We start from the raw sequence: 21,764 nt of genomic DNA on the forward strand, positions 1-21,764 counted from the left end.
GGATGTATCATTGTTATTTCATAAGGATGGGATGTTAGATGAATAGTTAATTTAGATGTGATACAACGTTAAGGGTCTTTAAAGAATGTAGCCCGTTATGTATATATGTTATGTTTATTTTCATTTGAATTGTTGCTATTGCTTCGGCAAATGTTATGAATGGCTTTATCTTTCATGTTTAAAAAAAAAAATTGTTTGGCAAACTTAGTAAAATTCTTTGGATCCCTTGGTGGGGCATTACAAATCTACCTGAGTTAGTCCTGCCTAGGGTTAACTTCGTTTCTCCTCTTTCGTTCTTAGGTTAAGAACACACCCAATTAGTTTAGGAAATAAACAAATTCATTGAATATCATTCTATAAGGGAGCTGTACCTTTCAATTCAGTGGAAATCTATCAACCTCATGATAGATTATCTAACTGTTGGCATCTAATTATTCTTTTAGATTTGGGCATTTTGGGAGTTTATTCAAAAGAACAATCTATTTACCAACACAATGACATATTCTTTCTTGTTGATATTGATTATACATATGTACATGCTACCATACCTAGGGTAAGATGGCTATGACCCTTAGGATATGAGATTAATGTTGATGAAGCCTCAGCTACCATTACTACACTTCTTGCTGAAGAAATTGATAAAATAATCAAAATATTTGAAAATTATGATGTCATGAAGTCCAAAGTTGAGATGGAATTAAAGATTGCCTCCGCATTGAAGAAGAAAGACAAATTGGTGAAGAAATTAAAGGCCAAATTTGGTGAAGGTACAGGTGAAGAAGAAGAAGAAGAGGATGAAAAGGATGAAGAGGAAGACCAAGAACAATCTCAAGAACCTCTTGCATTAACCCAAGGATTGGGAGAAGATAAGGATGAAGAAGAGGTAGAAGGTGTCAAGGAAGAAGAAACCAAGGAAGCACCAATACAAGAAGAACCAAAGAAGAGAAAGACCAAGGCACATCCTGTGGTAAAAAAAAGGCATAAAAAATTGCTAATTCAAGCCCAAAAAAGCCAATACCACCAACAACTAGGGCAAGAACATGGGGCACCACACAAAAGGCCAAGGTCAAAGCCAAAGAAAAGGCCAAGGCTATAGAACAAGGAAGTTAGGAGAAGAAGAAACAAAGAAGGAAATACACTGCACAACCAGAAATTGATGACAAGAGAATAGAATTAGAGGATAAAAGACAATTTAGAGTCGTAAGTTATCCACAAAAATCTGATCTTGAAAATATCTGTGAAAATATTGGAAATAATGCAGCTTTGACTGTTTTGAAAAGTATTAATTTTGAAAAACTTGGTAGAGGAGAGCTGAATTTGATTGAAGAATCAATATTTGGAATGATGTCTAAATTAAAAAACACTCCACTTGAATTCGATAATACCATGCCAAAGGAATTATATACTATTGTTGAAAATAAATCGCATTATTTTTTAAACCTGGAGAAACAAATTAGAGAATCCACATTAGCCTGGGTAATGCTAGAATTGACAAAAGGGTAGATTAAAAAGGCCAATAAGAAAATGGTGGAAGGTTTGCACCAAAATACAAGGCATTCAACATTCTTCAAAATAACATTGAAGATGTTGTGAAGAAATCCACCCAAATGTGGAAATTGATTTATGGATTGACAACTTTCAAAGAAGGAGAAGAAGATCCCTTTGAGGGTAGAAATAATGGTGATGACAATAATGATAAGTAGGATGACAAGGAGGAAGAAAAAGAAAAAGATAATACTATGGAGGAGATATAAAAGAAAACTAATGACATGGCTAAAACTAAAGAGCAGCAAGAATAACATAGTGTGCAAGATACACAAATGCCAAGTATGAGCCCTCCTCATGACACTAGTATACCTATAGAAACCATAACTATTAAGGATGGTCCTAATAGTTCAGCTTAGAATATCAATCCTTTAACTATAGAAGATCTGAAGAAGATTCTTAACCAATCTACACTACAAGCAAGACTATGTGAAAATCTAGTACTGGTTAGTGTGGATGAACTTCAAAAGGTAGTAGCCGACATCACAAGGGATAAGGTGAATACACAAGAACCACCTTCTGCCATCCTTCCAGCTACTAGTGCTCAACCTTTGATTCAAACATCAGTACACACATCTACTAAGGTTGACACAAATATTAAAGTTGATTTAATTGAACAAAGAAAAGTAGAAGAAAAGGAGACAACATAAGAGAAAATAGGATAGATAGATGTATTTGTACTTGAAGAAAAAACACAAGAATAAGGCACAACTCAAATCATTGTGATTTACAAAAGTAGATCTGAAGAGAGCAAGGATACACCAAAGGAAAAGGAGCAAGAAGCTATTCAAGCATTGGTAAAATTTCCAACATCAAGCACTCCTACAAAAATCCTTCAGAGGCTAAGCACAGAAGCTACACCCCTACAAATCTCAGCACTAGGCTCAAGCTCCACAAAAGTTGACAAGATAACTCACTATGGTGATGTAACTTTAGATGAAGAGATCATTATTCCTAAGTATGATTATGACACTATGAATATAGTGGAAATAGGAATATTACAACAAGCTTTGGAAAAGAAGAAGCACCAAGAAGTGCTTACAAAGAACATTAGTCAAAAGCAAACATTACAAGACATCAAGGAAATCTTCTTAGATGCACTTAGCCTACCTACACCTGAAGAAACAAAGCCTTTGTTGAAACAATTGCTAGAAATTGTTGAAAAGGTCAATAATGAAGATATTGACACAAGTGCAAAACTTCTTGAGTGGTCAGAGAAGAAATTCTATGGTAAAGTGAACGAGAAAATATCTGGTGAGATAACACTTACGCAAGTTGCACTAACCACAAAGGTTGAGGATGTAAAGAAGGTACTTGAGAATATTTTCTCATTATACACTAAACTGTGTGACCCCACACTCTTCACTCAAGACACAAGACATCGAATTATGAGTCTAGAGAGAAATCTCAATATATTAGGTATGCAACTACCTCAAAACCTAGCTTAGAGTGAGAAGAATTTTCATGCATTGCTTTAATCACAGAGTCAACTAGCTATGTTAACAACAGAAGAGGCTAATATAAGAGCGAAGATGACAAACATTCAAGCCTCCCTCACCCCACATATGAAAATACTCCATAAAGAGCTAGGATATGTAGAAACTTTGTTAAAGAAAGATCCTAATCTTCCAACACTAGAAGGAATAGTTCACCTAGCAGCCGAGCTGGAAATCCAAATCAAGTCACTAGATGTTGCATGTGACAACTAGGATGCAACTTTGAAGATAAGTATGGAATTTCACAAATCCTTTTTGGATAAATACACTATAAGTGTATAGAATCTTTGACGTAAGTGTCAAAAAGGGGGATGTAAAAGAATAAAGAAAAGAGGGGAGATAAACAAACAAGGGGGGACAGATTCCAAGGAAAAAGTAAATATGCAAGGAGAAAGGAGGAGAATAATGAAAAGAAGAGAGGTGAATAAAGAAAAAGAGGAAGCTTGAACAAAGGGGGAGCTAATCAAATTTTGACCCCAGTAATATTTTTTTTTGAGAAATCCAATGCAAGAAATAGAGCAGAGCAAATATCAACTAAAGACAAAGCATTAGTTGCAAATACATTGAAGGAAAAGAGTATTAGTTAGTAGAGACAAACATACTTAGAATGGAGAACAAATTTTTGACACAAAACATGCACATTAAATCAGGGAGAGTTATAAATTTTGAGGTATATAGGTTATTGTAAAATTTTTAAAATTTTTGAAGTTTTGCATATAAGTCGAGTTGTGAATATGTTATACTCGAGAAGATTAGATTGATTATGTATAGTTAAGTGTTTTTGAAACTCATGTTAAAGGGGGAGATTATTGATCTTAGATTGGTTTTGAAAATCGAGTATCAACACACTTAAGACATTTACTTATTTTATGCCAAACTAGTAATGCATGCTGAGTATAATATGTAAATACAGGATTGTGTTGAGTTGCAATGAGTGTCAAGTCACTCATGTGCTGAGTCACTCAAGTTCTGAGTAGATAGACCATGCTAAGTGATTCAAGTACCAAGTGAATAGTAGATGCTGAGAAATTCAGATGCCAAGTTAGAAACAAAATTATAGTATGTGTCGAGCATTAGTAACTTAAAGTGCCGAGTAACATAGATTGGACATATTTGTTTGTGATTGCACAAAAAACTATGTAAACCATTTTCAAGCCAACCTAAGGTTAGATTTCAATTCTTTAAAGATAAGGACAAAGCTATTTGCACAATCCTTATGTATTTGAATGTAGCCAATTAGAAAATAGGAAGGATTAAGTGGAAAAATGAATGAATCTTAGCTGTAGATTCATACCTAACCCTAAGCCACCAAAGTCTTTATAAGTAAGATGAAGCCCCAATAATTATAATGAATCGAGAGAGAGAGAGAGAGAGAGAGAGAGAGAGAGAGAGAGAGAGAGAGAGAGAGAGAGAGAGAGAGAGAGAGAGAGAGATCATGTTACAGGAGGTAACAAGGGGTGAATGATAAAATTTCTTCACAGAGCATTCAAGGTGACTTAAATGTGTGAGTGAATTGCAGAATCAATTGGAGGAGAACAAAGAACATAAGGATACAAAAATTGTTAAATTAGATCAAAGAGGATCAAGAAGGACACTATATAGATTTGATCTTTAATCAGGCAACCAAAGCCAATTACAAGATCTATGTTGAACATCCTAACATGTGATTTTAGTTAAATCTCCTAGGCATAATAGTCCTAATAGGTTATAGTAAACCCTTTAATAGGGTGACATTCCAAGTGGATGTTCTAAAGTCCTTTAACCAGGAATATTTCTAATAGGGTGTTGAAATCCTCTAACAAGGTGGGACTTAACAATCTTTGTAAGCCTTTAACAGGGTAGGCCTTTCATAGGGTAGGTCATTTTCATGGTCAAACCATTGTAACCCTCACTGGCTACACTTTATTGCTACAGGAGTAAAGATTTGTGGGTGTCATCCCCACCCTAGTTTTATCTTCTCATTTGGAGGGTTTTTGGGTTATCATATCTAGTGTTAAGTGTGTGTGTTTGATTATATTCTTGCATGATTTAGATGTATGTGCTTTACATTCTATTTTTAGTTCATATATTACATGCATCTAATGAATGGTGAAAGTTTTAATAGTTGAAGTTTGAACTTCTAATTCACTCCTCCCCCCCTTCTCAGAAGTACATGTTTCCCATTTATAATTCCAACATGTATTACATTCAGAAGGTCAAACAACCCGCAAATTGATTTTTGTTTCATCAAAATTAGACATCTAAGGTGAAATCTAGAGTCATTTGATTTTTAGAGGTGTGATGACAATGATTCAAGAAAAATAATTACAAAAGTGATTTTAAAACAATGATATCTCCCTCATATGGACTCCTTTTTTTGAGCAATTTTTTTTTGTTTTGTTTTTGTTTTGGGGTAGAATTTCATGATCTGCACATTGGTGTAGGTTGTTTGTGATTTCTATTCCTTTTTTTTTTGAAAATTGCCAATTTTGATTTTTAAAAATTCAGAGGCTTTGTTTAGGCTTATATGGACACATATTCAGGTGCTATTTTTTTTGAAAGTGCATAATTTTTGTCTACTTTCTAGATTTGGTATCAATTTGGAGTAATTTTGAGTGGACATAGTACTTTCAGCATTTGGTCATTTTTGACCTATTTTTGGACTTGTAATTAATTAGATCCCTGAGAGGTCTTGTGTCTTATCTTTTTGAGTCATATATAGCTTCATATTTTTAGTTGTTAATATAAAAAATTAGAGTTGGACCACTTTGGCCCAAAATTGGCAAGTGGCTATTGTACCCACACTAAATATAAAGTGTCAAATCATCTTTTTTGGGGTGGGGATTTTTTGATTGAGTGGGGGAGGGGGGTGTCTTGTGTTCTTGTGTCTCTCTTTCTCTCTTGTGCTATTTTATTTTATTTTTTTATCACGGGTTTACTTAAAAATCCACTTTTAACTTCACATAATTATACTTTATGGAAAGCTATTGTATGGAGTAGACTAATCGAAAAAGGTTTAAATCTATATGTTGATGGTACAATTGTAAAACCCACTGATGCTGATGCACAAGTTGATTGGAAAATTAAAGAGAACCAGGCTTTAGGAATTATAAGGAGTTGTGTTCATAGAGATCTTTTCTTCCACATTTCTAGCTTTAAGGATGCCAAGGGTTCTTGGGACAAACTTGAAGAGTTGTATGTTAAGGTGGATGAGGAAAAGGTATTCCAAATTTAGGATAATCTACTTCTCTTGGATCTTAAGAATTTTGACACAATTCAAGACTATGTCAGCAAAGACAATGAGTTGGGAGCACTACTTAAGGATTTTAGTAATCCCATGAAGGATGATGGGTTGATTCATCACATCTTGAAGATGCTACCTTCAAAGTATGCATCTTTTGTTTTGAGTTACAACACTCACAAGTTGACCATGGGAAGTTCCTTCACCAAGCCTTCATTTGATGCATTTGCAAAAATATTGATGTTAGAACAATCCAAATTGATAGAATGTGAATTCTCAAGTCATCAAAGTCTAAAGCATTGGTGGCTAGTAATGAGAACCAAACAAATCAAGGTGGCAAAAGTTTCACCAACAACAAGAAAAAATAGTGGAAGCCAAAACCACAATCAGAGACACAACAATATTCCTACTCACAACAAGGCAATTCTTCTTCCAAAAAGAAGGGAAACAACAAAAAGAAGCATAAACTATTTTGTACATATTTCAAGAAGCATCATTGCATGCGTAAGAGAATAGATGAGTTTGAAAACTTACTTAGGAAGTACAAATAATTTTGAGGAATGGCTTCTTGATTCAGGAGCTACACATCATATGGGTGCTTCAAGGGAACTTTTTTCCTCTTTGAAACTATCACATATACCCTGCATCTATGTGGGAGATGATACACAAGTGGAAGTTGAAGGAAAAGGGGATGTTGAGTTGGATAATGGAGTTTTCAAGGATTTTCTTCATGTTCCCAATCTTAGCACTAATTTCCTTTCAATTTATCAAATCAGTCACTGTGGAGGTTGAAATAAAGTTGAGTTCCTTCCTGATTTAGTAATGGTGTGAAATCTTAAGGATGATTCATTGGTTGTAGTGGGTAAAGTTAATCATGACACAAGGCTTTATTCTTTCTCCCACTTTGTGCTTTAGTCTCCTTCACATGTCTTGTTGACACATTCACAATCATAAAGTAAATTATGCCATGAGCTATATGGAAATCTTTCCTTTTTCTATCTTCACCAACTTAGCTCAAAAATATGGTCAAAAGTCTACCTACAATCAAAATTTCCAAGGGTGAATGTTCAACTTGTTCAATGGATATGCATCTAAAAGAAAAGTTTGACAAAGGGAAGTCTTGGAGAGCATCAGTTGTTCTTGAGTTGGTTCACACCATTCTAGTAGGCCCTTTTTCATTGACATCACTTAACAAGGGTCGCTATGTCCTCACTTTCATTGATGACTTTTCATGCTACACATGGGTCTACTTTCTTGATCACAAGAATGAAGTGTTTGATAAATTTCTAGCCTTCAAGAGTCATGTTGAGAAGCAATCAAGTAAAGCCATCAAGGTTATTTGTATAGAAAATGAAAGTAGATATGTGAACTCAAGAGTTAGAGACTTTTGTGAACTTGAGGGTATTGATCTTTAGAATCCTATAGCATTTAGTCCACAAAAGACAAGTGTTGCAACAATCAGGATTAGAACTCTTAAGTCAATGGAAAGTTGTATGATTCAAGCTAAGTCTCTTGATCCATCACTTGAGGTAGAATCCATAAGTAGTGCCAATCACATCCTTAATAGGTATCCTTATTATGTCTTAGATGGAATGACTCCTTTTGAGGTATGGTGTAGTAGAAAACTAATTGTGAAACACTTCAAAGTTTTCGGTTGTCCTGCATGGGTACACATATCTTAAAGGGAATGCAAGGCATCACCACCAAGGCCTTGTACTTTCATTGGATACAAAGAAAGTGTTAAGACATATAGAATTATGGATCCTAAGACTCATGAGATATTCATAGAGAGGAATGTTCACTTGGAGGAAAGTTCATCTAGCTTATCCTTTAATCCTCTCCATACTTCATACATTGTGGAGACTAATAGTGACAACGATGATAGTGATTCAACAAGCTCAATTGTGGGGGATTCTTCTAATAGACAAAGAATGAGGTCACAACATCAAAAAATTCCACATGCATACATTTCTATAGTTATAGGTCCATGTAATTCAGTACAATTGAATACACCTTGTCTTTTGGTTCCAACATTAGGGGATGACTACTTGACATACATTTTAGGTTTTTTTTTTTGTGGAGTCCTACATAGTAGATATGAGAGACATTATTGATAATATACACCTTCTCTTTGATGAAGACAATCCTTCTTTAGTTGTTGTGAGGGAACACTTTGACCCTCTTGTCCATTCTCTACATGATCAATCTTTCAAGGTTACTATGATTGTGGATCCTTATGTACAACACTTGCAGGAAGTCTCTTTACCATTTGAGAAAATAATTAGTTATTTGGGATATGTTCTACATTCATTCTTTCTAGATCCGAACTTGTTCTTTTTAGCTGTGTTGGAAGAGGCAACCATTAGTATTGACATAGGGATAGTTGAGCATTTTTTAGAGACACCATTCATCTTGAGGATTCTTTCTACACATTGGAGAAGCATCTCATATATACCTATGACATTATTTCTTCCTAAGGGGAGGAACATTATTCAACAGTCATGGATCAACTTCTACATTCATTTTTGGAGCAACTATCATTGATGGGAATTCTACATTGAGGCTGGACTACCCTGTCTTCTTTCTTCTTCTTCTTCTACTTCTTCTTTCTTATGGAAGGGACCTTTTCCTCTTCTAGGATTGTGTATTTCTCATAGTTCTCTATTGTATATACATGATATATGTTGTAATTTGGGGGGGGGGGGTCTTAATTACTCCATCCATCCATGCATCTTGTTTTTCCATCTCTCTTTTTGGGGGAAGGTTTTTTCCATGAGGCTTTCTCTCTTTCTCTGCTTTATAAGAGCTTGCATGCTTTTTGCATTTTTTACATGGGTATCTAACATGGCCTAGTAGCTAGGACCCATCATGCATTTTCATCTAACTTTTGTGTGCTGAACTGTATTCCCCTAAGTTGCACTTAAGGGGGTGTTGGTGTAAATCAGTATTTACTATTCACACTTTACTTAAGCTTACTTAAGATAATGCATATTCATATTAGTTTTCATGTAGACACCTAGGAGTTTGCATATTCATATGAGTTTTCATGTAGACAACACAGTAGTTTGCACTTAAATTGAGCACATGTTGTCTCCTACATCTCTTTATAAGATACACCTTTGCATTCTTATCCTCTCATTGTTGCATGTACATTCATGCACAATGGAGGATAATCCACTCTTGGTAGACATGTGGTTAGTTGTTTTTCTCATCTCTTTGTTGGCTCCTAGTCATATCAGTTTCCTTTATATAGAAAGTACTTATATAATGTATTCATCCAATTATTTGATATCCAATCATCTGATCATCATTTGTCTCTCTTGTGTTATCTATTGAGCTTCTTGATCTTGGCATTGAATTATTGCCTTAGGAAAATTCTTACAACACTAAAATATGATGATGTGATTGGTGTTATTTTGAGTGAGGAAACTTGTAAGAAAACTTCAGGTGGATCTACATTAGGAAGTCCTTTTATCACATGAAGTAGAGGTAGAACGACTGAGAGAGGAAAAATTCTAGAAATTGTGGGAAATCAAGAGGAAAGTCAAAGGGGAAGATGTCTCAATCTAGAGGACCGAGAGATTGCTGGTACTACATGGGAAAATAGGGAATAAGAAGAAAGATTGCTGGACTCAAAAGAGCAATGAAGGAGATAAACCAGAAGGGAAGAAGGAGGTAAATGTGGTAAGTAACAAATCTGAAGAGGATGCTTTTCTTCTATCTTTAAAAAGTGTTGATGATTCCTGGGTATTAGATTCTAGTGCTTCATTTCATGCTACACCTCATAGAGGTTATTTCATTGATTATGTCCAAGGGGATTTTGGGCTTGTTTACTTAGGGGATAATGAAACCCATTACATTTTTGGAAAGAGAAAAGTTAAGATTAAGATGTAGAATGGGAATCATTGGCTACTACATGAGGTAAGACATTTTCAAAGGCTAAGTAGGAATTTAATTTTAGCACGACAACTCGGTGATGAGGGTTGTGTAGTTACTTTTAATGATAAAAATTAGAAGGTTTCAAAATGTTCCCTTTTAGTAGAAAAAGGTGTGAAAGTAGGCACATTATATCTTTGCACATGTCATATTGTTCCTTCTACTTTGACTATTTTAGAGAAAAATGAATGTTCAGGAATAGTTACTAAAGATTTTGATATAGCGCTATGACACAACAGACTTGGACACATGAGTGAGAAAGGTATGAAAGTACTTCATTCAAATAAAGTTTTACCAAGTCTAAAATGTGTCAATATGGATTTTTATGAAAGTTGTGTGTATGGAAAACAAAAGTGAGTGAGTTTTGCGAAGACTAGGAAGGAAAATAAAAGTGAGAAATTAGAGCTTGTGCATACAGATGCATGGGGACCAACTCAAGTATCTTCCCTTGGTGTCTTTCATTATTATGTTACATTTATTGATGATGTAACTAGAAAATTATGGGTTTATTTCCTTTGACAAAAATATGATGTATTTCAAACTTTTATGAAATAGAAACGCTTGGTTGAAAATGAGATTGGTAAGAAATAAAAATATCTCAAATCTGATAATGGTGGTGACTATTATAGTTATGAATTCAAAGATTATTTCTCCACTAATGGTATCCATAGATAGAAAATTGTTCCAAGGACTCCACAAGAAAATGGAGTGGCTAAATGCATGAACATGACTATAATGAAGTGTGCACGAAGCATGAAGTCACATGCAGGGTTGCCCTTAAACATGTGGGTGGAGGCTATCAATAATACTATATATTTGTTTAATAGAGGTCCCTCCACTCCTTTGGGCTTTGGTATTCTAGAGGAAGCATGAATTGATAAGAAGGTGAGTTATTCATTTCTCAAAACCTTTGGTTTTGAAGCATTTGCTCATATAGATTTTGAAAATAGAATCAAGCTAGAAGCTAAGTCAAATAAATGTGTACTTGTTGGATATGGCATTAATGAATTTGGTTATAGGCTTTGAGATTTTAAAAATAGTAAAATTTTAAGAAGTAGGGATCTCATATTTAATGAGAAAGTGTTGTACAAAGATTTGTTACAAAAATATGAGAAAAAAGAAGATGATTATGTAGTGTTAGATGATACTCCAAAAAATGATGTTCCAACAATTCCTCATGATCTACAACAACTGCAACAACAAATACCACACACTCCAGTGAATGTTATATGTTCAACAAGGATAAGTAGATCTCTAAGAAGATCTTCTCTTTCCTTGTATTTTATTTTACTTACTAATGCTAGTAAACCTGAATGTTATGATGAAGCTATGGAAGTGGATACAAAGATTCAATGGGAGTCTGCAATGAAAGAAGAAATGGACTCTTTGCTGAAAAATAAGAAATGGGATTTATGAAAGTTTCCTATAGGTAAAAATGCTTTATAGAATAAATGAGTTGACAAGTTAAAAGAAGAGGATGGAGGTAAGAAAAGATTTAAAATCAGGTTACTTGTAAAAGGATTTCCACAGAAATAGGGCATTGTTTTTAATGAGATATTTTCTCCTATTGTTAAAATGACTTCTATTTGCACTATTTTATGTATTGTGGCTATTGAAGATTTTCATTTGGAGCATCTTGATGTTAAACAACCTTCCTTCATGGAGATTTGGATGAAGAGATATATATGGCTCAACTATAGGGATTTGAAGTCAAAGGTAAAGATAACTTAGTGTGAAGATTGATGAAGAGATATATATGGCTTGAAGCAAGCACCTCGGCAATGACATTTGAAATTTGACAAGTTTAGGCATGAGCATGTATATAGTAGGTTCCATTTAGATCATTGTGTTTATTTTAAGAGGTAGGATGATGATAGCTACATTATTTTATGTTTACATGTTGATGATATGCTTGTAGTTGGGTATAACATGGATCACATTAAGGGGCTAAAATGCCAGTTAGTACATGTATTTGCTATGAAGGATTTGGGGGCAGAAAAAAAATCCTTGATATGAAGATTTGTAGAGATAGGAGAACAGAAAATTGACATTATCTCAGGCTTATTATATTACAAAGGTGTTACAACATTTCTCTATGGAGAATGCTAAAGTTGTTAGCACACCTTTACCTAGTCATTTGAAGTTGACTAAGGAGATGTGTCCTAAGACACAAGAAGAGGAGGACAAGATGTATAAGGTACCTTATGCTTCAACTATAGGAATCTTGATGTATGCTATGGTATCTACAAGGCAAAATATTGTACATGCAGTGGGAGTTGTTATCAGGTATATGAGTCATCTAAGAATTGAGCATTGGAATGCAGTTAAATGAATTTTTAGATATTTGAGAGGAACATCTAGTAAGTGTTTACATTTTGGGGGCTCTGTTACTAATTTACAGGAATATGTTGACTCGTATTTGGTAGGGGATATTGATACTAGGAGGAGTATTACATGTTATGTATTTATCATTGGTGGGGCAGTCATGAGATGGGTTTCTAGGTTACAAAAGGTTAATGATTTATCCACTATAGGGGTAGAGTATGTTGCTGCTACAAAGGCAACCAAAGAGATGATATGGATTTAGTTCTTTCTAGAAGAATTGGGACACCCATAGAGGGATAATTATTTGTTTATAAATAGCCAGAGTGTCATTCATCTTGCAAAGAATTTAGCTCTATATTCAAAGAGAAAACACATATAGTTGTGGTACCATTTCATTTGGCTAGTTTTGGATGATGGACAGTAAAAGTTGGAGAAGATACATAGAAATGACAATGTAGAGGATATGTTTACAAAGTTTTACTGACAAGGGAGAAGCTAAATTCCTCTTCAGATTTGGTTGGTCTTCTTGACTAAATAGAATAAAAGAACAAAAAAGTCTAGGGTGGTTTGATATATTCCAGTGGGAGCTACAAGTTTAGTAGTTGTGGAGTTTGATCAATCTCCAAGTGGGAGATTGTTGTGATATGGAGCCTAATATGACTCAAAGGTTTATTGGATGTGGTTTTCTCTCCATATTATTTCTATGAGAGTTTGGGGGTAGCACCCCCAAGATGGGGTCAAGGGGTAGTACCCTTGTGGGGTCCTGGGGTAGCATCGTATGTGTGCTCTTTGTCATAGTACAGGGTGGGTTCGAGGGGCAATGCCCCTGTGAGGGTTTTTGGGGGAAACACACATGAAGTAAAAATGCCCTTATATTGTAGAAGGTGTTAGCTACTATTTTTCCTATTGGATGAATTATTCCAACCCTAAGTTTGTAAGTGATAAAAGCTTGTATAAAAAGGCTTAAGGTTAGGGATTTCATGATGTAATGGTGAAAATTGGTTCTTGTAGTAGTATTGAGTTGTAAAAAATTATAGATTGTAATTAGGTTGTGATCACTAGATAATAATAATATTGGACCTACTGTTGGTGGATGTAGCCCAGGGATTGGGTAAACCCTGTTAAATCTTGGTGTCTTATGTTCTATTATGTGTGATCTATTATTTTCTAATATTGGTTATATTTGCATGTAACTATTATTTTGGTCTAAGGTTAATCCTAATAGAGTTTCCTTATCAACTATTTGCCAAATCCTCTAACAAGGTGGCATTTCTAGATTGAAGTATCACTAGTAAATTTGGACTCAATTTTTGACAAATTTTGGTCAAAATTTTGACCCAGATTGGTTAAAATTTTGACCAAGCAGTTCATGGTAATTTTTCTCATCACACTTTTGACCAATACATTTGTTAAAATTTTTTAATTTTTGCTAGGTTTGATTTGTCATTGTTGGTCAAAATTTCCACCAATATTTGGTCAATTTTTTTAAAGAATTGGTGGAAATTTCAACCAATTCTTGGTAGAAAACTATTAAGAATTGGTTGAAATTTCCACCAATGTTTGGTCAATTTTTTTTTATAATTGGTGGAAATTTTGACCAATTCTTGGTAGAAAACTATCAAGAATCGGTCCAAATTTCCACGATTGTTTGGTCAATTTTTATTTTTTTAATGCTGTATCAAGCAATTATTTCTTATTCAAGCCATTTGATTTGTAACCTTTTAAATCTCTACAAAGATAAAGTTGGAGTAGGAAAAATATTCTTCTCAAAGGTCTCCTCTGATTGTAAAGTGTCCATTCCATTATCTGTACAACAAACAAGACATATCTAGTTCAACAAATAATGGAATGGATGCTTTACAATCAAAGGACACCTTTGAGAGGAAAAATTCTCCTATTCCAACTTTATCTTTGCAGAGATTTAAAAAGGTTTCAAATTAAATGGCTTGGATAAGAAACAATTGCTTGATACAACATGGAACAAATGGACATTTATGCATAGGGCACCATTAATTATGTGAGTGATGCAGATGCAACCAAATTAATTCAAGGGCTAGCTTGCTATAGTAAGATATGACATCTTATAAGAGACCAAGTTCAAATTACCCTCACTACAATTCAGGGACCTGTAACCACACATACATGCAAAAAGTTCTAAATGGGCATGGAACCCATGAGTAGACCTTTAATTTGAATCCAAACATCACCTATCAATAGGCCCACATGAAATAGAACTTACCTAAACAACAACCAAGCTTTACCCACATAAATAAATAGAAAAGAGGAAAACTAAATAATTGAACAATTCTTAAATGACAGTAACTAATAACCTATCTTCTATGAGATTTATGCAATGGGTAGAATGGACTACTCTTGCAAGATTAAACTATATTCAAATCAATAGAAATGTTGAAGGGGAGTTTTACTTGCTTGATAAAAAAGTGTTTGTCACCTCTACAAGTCAAAAAGTAGACTAGTATGTGCTAAAGGCATGTTTATCATGACAAGAGATAACACTCGAATGAGATGCACATTCAAATTGCTCTTGGAACTATTAGACAACCCATATATGCAACAAGGTTGAGCTGCATGAATGTGGGTTCCTATGAATAGAACTCAATTTTGAATAATAAAAATATGTTTCAGTCTTATGTGGCTTGGCTCATATGGCATATAAGTCAACTTAACAAAAAAAACAAAGCTTTACTAAGAAAAAAAGGTTTAAATGGGAAAATTATGAATATGTTTGCTAGTGGATAGAATTTAAGAAATCCAAAGAAGTTGAAATTGCAAATGTACGCTCTAAATGTTCTCATGAATATTTTTATCACCTCTTTGAGTGAAGCATTTCTAGCTCTTTCTTCGATGCCATTAATAGTCACCTCTAATTGACCTGGTCTTGCAAGTGTGCCCTATAATTTACATCATGAGAACTCATAAAATTAACACTCAATACCACAAATTTATAGATAATGAAAGTAGTGAGAAGGATAGAAAAGAAATATTACAGCCAAGGTATTGGCAGTTACAAGACCAAGGCCATTGTGGTAATGAATTGAAATAATGACATTCTTAATGCCTGGAGTATTGGCTTTGATGCTTGTAATCAATTCATAGCATTCAAAAGGAAATAAATACCCCACAGTATCCCTGATGCCAATAGTGGTGGCTCCTACCTTGATCACCTCTTCCAATATCTTGTACAAAAAAATTGGATTAGTCCTTCTAGTAGTTAAGTTCATCAATTTCTGTGACTTGATACCTCCACGCTATAAGCAGTTCAACAGGCTACATAAGAAAAAATTGAGCGAGCCTCAACTAAAAAGTAATATGTGTTGAAGGGACTCCACTAAAAGTAATTGACATGTGGCACTGAATGAAGAGAAATGGGCAAAAAGATCAGATTAATAGGTGAACACCAATAATTTCAGTTTGGCTACACCTACATGGTGGTTTGAATTTCTTAAGATGCCCCAATATACTCCAGGTATGAATATTTTGTACCATATTTGTGAAAAGTCATATCTACATCCTAGGAAATGTATTGTTTAAGGATCAAGGAGAATTTTATTTCATGCTATTCTGGTTAAATACACACTAATCAACATGAATGAAAGCTTGTATGTCTCTTCTAATGGTCCTATAGAAAGCCTCTACCCTGATGAGTATTTTGATTCTTTTGACTTCAAGTTCTTTAGAGTCTTGATGATTACAATAAAATAAATTGCATGAAAAGTGCTACGCACCCTCTTTAGAAATCCTCAAAGATTAGAAGTCTCCTGGTGAAAAATACTTCCCTAATGATGCAACTGATCTACATAGGTGTGGGTTATGAATTTGGTACTACATATTCTTTAGGCTACCTATTAATATGAACAACAATATTACACACTCCAAAGCATGTAATCTTAGAAGATCATCTTTAAAGAAAAAATCTCCCAGCAAGTGAGATGAAATAAATAACAATGGCTAGAACCACCAAGTGATTTTACTCTCATATATGAACAAAACCACTCATTGTGGGAACCCTACTATTTGTTAGCCTATAATCATCCAGCATTGAGCCTTCAAAAATCCAACTCTCCCAAGCATCAAAATTATGACTCGCAAAGGTAAGCTTCATTTTACTATTTACTTGTAATAAAATCATAGCCAAAGTTAAGAAATTTTTAGATATTTGCATTCGACATTAAATAGAAAAATATTTTTCTGAGCAAACATAATCCAATTATTAGGACTGACAACATCTTTAGAATACAGCCTGTTGCAATGCAACATAGATAAACAACAACATGCAAAATATACAGTGATATACCTATTGACTATGATCTCCAATGCTATAGGGTGTTCAAAAAGAAGAAGAAGAGGTATAAAAATTCTAGGCTAAAGTGTGGTACCAAGATTAAATTAAGGACAACACAAAGTTCCATAAAAGCTTGTTTGATAATATGATATATTGATCAATTTCTCAATATTGAGTTCTTAATGCATAGTAATAGCTGCAACATAATATAATAACCAAAAACAACAAAAGGTTGTATGATATAAAAACCCAAGAGAGAAAATAAAAAAAGTGATGGAGAGGTCACACTGGGTATCCAAGAAACTAGAAGCCCAATAACGCTAATGACTACAAGTCCCATCTTGGATGATTGCACTACCAAATGAAAGCACCTGAATTATATCAATCCTAAGGCCTTTTACCTAATCACCTAACAATTTATTTGCATAGATATCTTGAACAGTTGCACTAATCAAAAGTAATTTTTTTATAGGAAAGTTAAAAACCATGTTAAGATTAAAAATGCTTATCATAGGATGGGTGGTCCATAAATGCTTTCCATAGTGGAGTTCTTATACAAAAAAGAATCAAAAAATGCCTACTAGAAGATCAAATATATTGTACACAGCACATTAAACAACCCACAATGTACATAGCCTATTAATCATCAACTATATTTAATAGATTAGTTTCCCAAATATGGAACCAGATTGTCATTTCGATGTTAGCACAATGCTGATAATAATGGCAAGATGTTGCATTCTATAATGTTTAGTTGTAATCATACTATTCAAGGAACATGAGATTGCTTAAATTGTAATACTAATAAGTGATTAGTATAGCTCTCAATATGTCGCAGGCCAAAAATTGGAATGTATAGTTCCATGTGTCATATAAGAGTCATCCAAACACATAAAGAAAGGCTCCACACTGTAAACCAGATAAGCTAGAATAGAAAATTAGATAGTTCACAATACCACATTACACAAAATATGGCCAAAGTTTTAGAATCACTTGAAAAAAAATTATACCTACAATAATTTGCCTCCACCTACTAAGGAACGTAGACCAACATGATCCTACACAAGATCAACCAAGGGATGAATTTTTTTGGAGAAAATCAGTACATTATAGATATTTATATGTTGTAACCAGTTATTAATTTGAAGGATTAAACTTTGGAAAATTTGAAGTTCTATTGGAAAATTTACTATATCCACTTGTCTTTCTTTGGAAAACAATAAGAAATTGAGTAGTAGGATCTCTCTTAGTCACATTGGACATGGTGTCTAGATACCAACCACCACCTAGACCACTTTGTCTAGATACATGGTATCTTGGTTGACCTTTTGCACATAACAATATAACAAGTCCATCTTTCAGTAGGTCACCTGTTGAAGAGTAAGGGACCATATTGATCACAGTCTACTTCTTAGATGATATGTCCACTATTGACCCACCATCACCACCACATCTATGCCTTGTATCCTTAGGTTAAGAAAATTGTGAATTAGAACTAAGCACTTGATCTCTTCCACTAATGCTAGCACCCTTGGAAGTTCATTTAAGTTATATGATTGCAAAATGCTTGTGTGATGACATTTTACAAGTTTGACTAGCAACTTTCCTTGTTTGCATAATAAAAAACATTGATGCATTGCTAATCAAAACTGACTCAAAAGAATAATTGGTGGCACTTTATTGCAATATATTTTTTTATAAAGAACAAGCACTATAACAATCATTTATGATGCATGGGGATTTTGTAGTTTTTGATAAAAAAATCCCAAAAGAATGAAAAATAAAGAACATTGGATTCCTTGTGATTTTTTCTAACCAAATTTAAAATAAAATTGTAGAAGTTCTACTCATTTGTAAGAGGTATAAAAGGGTTGTTGGGTACTTTGATGTAGAAATATAAATGTTTAGGTAGTGCTTCCAGTAACATGCACAAAAAGGGTAATAGAGCTTGGGCAATGCTTCAAGCAACATGCACAAATAGTAAGAGAGTGCAGCAGATGAGAAACACTTAGACAAAGGGGGTTGATGGAATAAGGCTACATGCATAGAGACCAGATTATATCCAAAAATTGTGAAAGGGGTTAAAAAATAGTGTATCCTGAAACCACAAATGTTCCAATTGTTGGCCAACACACACACTTGTTGTATAGTCATGGATATTGTGATCATTCATGAAGTTGAACAACTGACACCACATTAGAAATAGTGTTGTGCAAAAGGACTGCAAAATAGAGGGAAATGACCATGAAATACACATGATTTAAATAGCTACATTAAATAGCCATTTACTTCATAAATCACTTTAACTAAATCATTACATTGTACAGACAACCTCATCATTTATCACTTGAACAAACCTATCATGTACAACATGAGCGACAAATCCACAAAATTAAATCTTAAAATGTTACAATAGTACAAACCTCATGGAACACATGTGGCATGAATATACATAATCAAGTATTAACCCTTTCCAACATTCCAACTTTATGATAATAATTTACTAGTCAAAGTCCAACAAATTGGAATGCAATAACTGCAAGTATTCTTGGGTATCTGTTATAGGCAACCATGGTTTGGAAGAAAATTAAGAGTGTTAGTCTTGTAGCTAGGAAAATGAGCTCAATAAACACTTTTGAGATGGTCATCTCCTGATGATCATGTATAAATTATTTTTAGGTTCTCTTAATTATTTTAGAATATACCAACCATATTTCATATTGATCAACTCTAGAAAGAAATTGATTTGAAAAGAATTATTTTCTATGACACTACACCAATACTTTAAGAAAGGACACATGAGAGCGTCTTGTTTTCAAATTTGAACCCAAAACACATAAGGCAATAAAAATTGTAAGAAGGAATAGAACCAAATAAATGCAATCTCACAAGGGCACAACCCTCTATACTAGCATCTATTAGGCTACAATATGACCAATCAGCTTATAGGGTGATTGTAGAATTTTTTTTTACTATTCAAAGCATAAGATGAACCTACCCAATATATACTCACATCACTTTTGGTGTATTCAGAACTTTTCCAAGTGACCACATCAATGCTCCATATACTCTCATTACCTAGAATGACAATCAATAGATGGAATAAAATACACAACATGACAAACAAAAAACTAAAAGCATATAGTTCTAAACAAAATATCAGTAAATATATAGGACACAAATATTAGTAAGTATATAGATTATGAAAGTGAAGCAAATTATGGATCCCTAGTCAAGCATTATCTTAAAGCTTTACAGGACATGGCATAAAGGACCCAAAACTTTTGTATTCAGTTTTAAAAAGTAAATTGAGCAATGGAATTGCTATGTTATAGCTAAGATACAAGTTGGTTCAAGAATATAAAAAATATAGATTATTACCTCTTTGTTTTCTCCTAATGCTACTCTTACTTGCCCACATCTTTTCCAAGCCTCATTAGTTGATGGATTTGATTGTATTGCCTTACCAATGCAAAACCACAAAATTAAATCATTCAATGCAGTGACAATAAGAATTGATTGAGTATTGATTGCTTGCCCATGTCTTCTACAAGTTGAGTTGGAAGAAAACCAATCCATTGAGTATTGATTGAAAACCAATCCTTGAGGTACATCTACAAGCCATATCGACATGAAAGGCTCTTAACGTGAATTTGATCCTTAGTCTTTGCCATTGTAAATAATTTTTTTGTTATTTCCACTAGAATGAAACCTAATGAATCATTAACGTAATGACATATTTTTAAGACTTCCTCATGGTGTTTACTATTTTTGGTTTTAGCAAAGCCAATTTAGTAAATGTGGGACATAGTATCACCCATAGCATATTAGTGAAGATATGATGTTGGAGTTAAAAATAAATTTAAGAAAATTTTGAAGTTATGATTTTTTATGTTTATAAATTATTGTTGACATAAACAAAACAAGTTGAATTAGAGGTCAAGATTATGACAAGAGTTTCTTAGAGCTCTGGTGTTTTGGCATGTTTATTCTATTGAATAGAAAATGCCAACAGTGAGGTTGAGAATTCTGGGTTATATATATTTTTTGTGTTGAATAATGGATGGTAGTAAATTTTGCAAGCCTATACCAAAGTTAATTATGTACTTCATTTCAATGCCTTACTATTAGCTTGATAGGAAAATTGATAACACACTATTAGCATTATGTTATTTTAGTTTTTTGATCTCAAATGAATGAATTTCAATAGGGTTCAAAACGATTTGAGCACTCAAACCTTGTTTCAATAAAATCCCCACCCATTTTGACAACTAGAACGCAACCCAATGGATTATCAAAGAATACTTGTCAGATATTGCTACGATTTTCAACATTTTTTATTTTTATTGTTTCTTAAGCCTATTCAGGCATATGTGAAGGTATGAAGTTTGATTCAATTGTTTTCATGTTGATTAAATTAACCTTAATTCGGTTTCACGATAATGAAAATACTCAAGATTATTGTTGAACCTCAGAGCTCTGCTGTATGTGGTATGTTTGTTTTGTTAAAAAAATAGGGAATGTTGTAGTTGATTCTTAAAAATTTAGTGTTATCCATGTTTTTAGTGTTGAGTAATAGATGCAAGCTATTTTTCCAAGTCCATTTGAAAGAGTCCATTGAGGAGTTCTGATTTATAAAAAGAAGTCAATACTCGACCAACTTCTAAATAGTGTCTTAGGATTAAAATTTCTTTCTTAAAAATTATATAATTTGCAGTACTAAAAAATGGATGCATCATTTTACTATGGGTTTTTCTATGAGCACAATGTTTGATGCAAAAACATACAATGACCATGAATTAAAGATCACAATCAATCACGCACCTTAAAGCACATTGTGATATTGATATCATAATTTAACTCTATAGTTTTTGAGTCAAACTCACACACATGATTCTTGAGTAGTGGTTCACAAGAACCCATCTCTTATGAGAATGAA

The sequence above is a fragment of the Cupressus sempervirens genome, chromosome 11, assembly GCF_028749045.1.
Source record: "Cupressus sempervirens isolate cs-2001-9-10 chromosome 11, ASM2874904v1, whole genome shotgun sequence".
NCBI classification, from domain to species: domain Eukaryota; kingdom Viridiplantae; phylum Streptophyta; class Pinopsida; order Cupressales; family Cupressaceae; genus Cupressus; species Cupressus sempervirens.